This window comes from Glycine max, chromosome 9, assembly GCF_000004515.6.
Source record: "Glycine max cultivar Williams 82 chromosome 9, Glycine_max_v4.0, whole genome shotgun sequence".
In the NCBI taxonomy this organism is placed as follows: domain Eukaryota; kingdom Viridiplantae; phylum Streptophyta; class Magnoliopsida; order Fabales; family Fabaceae; genus Glycine; species Glycine max.
In genome coordinates, this window is record NC_038245.2 from 28,040,803 (window position 1) to 28,042,223 (window position 1,421).

Genomic DNA, 1,421 nt, shown 5'->3' on the forward strand with positions numbered 1-1,421 from the left:
TTGAATTTTTGCCTGAACATTTTTGTGCCATCTTTTCATGATTTTAGGGTGTTTCTCACAAAATTTCAAGTGATTTGGATATCATTTGAGGGTAGTTGTAGTTCAAACCTACACTGTTACTTGCATAAGAAGGCAACTAGTTGTGCATGCTGAATATAGTGTATGACTAGAGGCAATCCATCTGACTTACAACCCTTTGATCCTGAGATAGATAGGACATTTCATAAATTAGTTAGGCATCATCTTGTACCTTTTGAGCATCCTGAGCATTCTCTCATTGGTGATTTTGAGCATCCTGATTTAGAGCATTATAATTTTAAACATTCTGAGAACATGGCACAACCTCCACCCTGTGAGAGGACTCTAAGGGAAATGGCTGCACCTGATTTCATCTACGAAAGCTTGTGCATCCAATACCCTGATGAGGATGTCCCATATGTTCTTAAAACTGGACTGATCCATTTGCTTCCAAAGTTTCATGGCCTTGCAGGTGAAGACCCGCACAAACATTTAAAAGAATTCCATATTGTCTGCTCCACCATGAAACCCCCAGATGTCCAGGAGGATCACATATTTCTGAAGGCTTTTCCTCATTCTTTAGTGGGAGTGGCAAAGGACTGGCTATATTACCTTGCTCCAAGGTCCATCACGAGCTGGGATGACCTCAAGAGAGTATTCTTAGAAAAAATTTTCCCTGCTTCCAGGACCACGGCCATCAGAAAAGATATTTCAGGAATTAGGCAACTCAGTGGAGAGAGCTTATATGAATACTGGGAGAGATTTAAGAAACTATGTGCCAGTTGCCCTCACCACCAGATTTCTGAGCAGCTTCTTCTCCAATATTTTTATGAAGGACTCAGTAACATGGAGAGAAGTATGATAGATGCTGCTAGTGGTGGAGCCCTTGGAGACATGACCCCTGCTGAAGCCATAAATTTAATTGCGAAGATGGCTTCAAACTCCCAGCAATTTAGTGTCAGAAGTGATGTTATTGTCATTAGAGGAGTGCATGAAGTAGCCACGAATTCATCTTCATCAGCTGAGACTAAGAAGCTTGAAGGTAAACTAGATGCCTTGGTTAACCTGGTAACCCAACTGGCCATGAATAAAAAATCTGCACCTGTCGCCAGACTCTGTGGTTTATGCTCCTCTGCCGACCACCACACAGACCTTTATCTTTCTGTGCAACAATCTAAAGCAATTGAACAGCCTGAAGCTTATGCTGCAAACATCTACAATAGACCTCCTCAACCTCAGCAGCAAAATCAACCACAACAGAACAATTATGACCTCTCCAGCAACAGGTACAACCCCAGGTGGAGGAATCATCCCAACCTTAGATGGTCGAGTCCTTCACAACAGCAACAACAACAATAGCCTTATTTCCAGAATGCTGCTAGCCCAAGCAGACCATACGTTCC

General features: G+C 42.5%; 1 non-coding gene across 1 annotated transcript; it reads right to left on the reverse strand.

Moving 5' to 3' along the window:
• Nucleotides 1-711: 711 nt before the first annotated feature.
• LOC112998003 (small nucleolar RNA R71) lies at nt 712-818 on the reverse strand. Its single transcript, XR_003263049.1, has one exon. It is a non-coding gene; the product is annotated as a small nucleolar RNA R71 (small nucleolar RNA).
• Nucleotides 819-1,421: the final 603 nt, after the last annotated feature.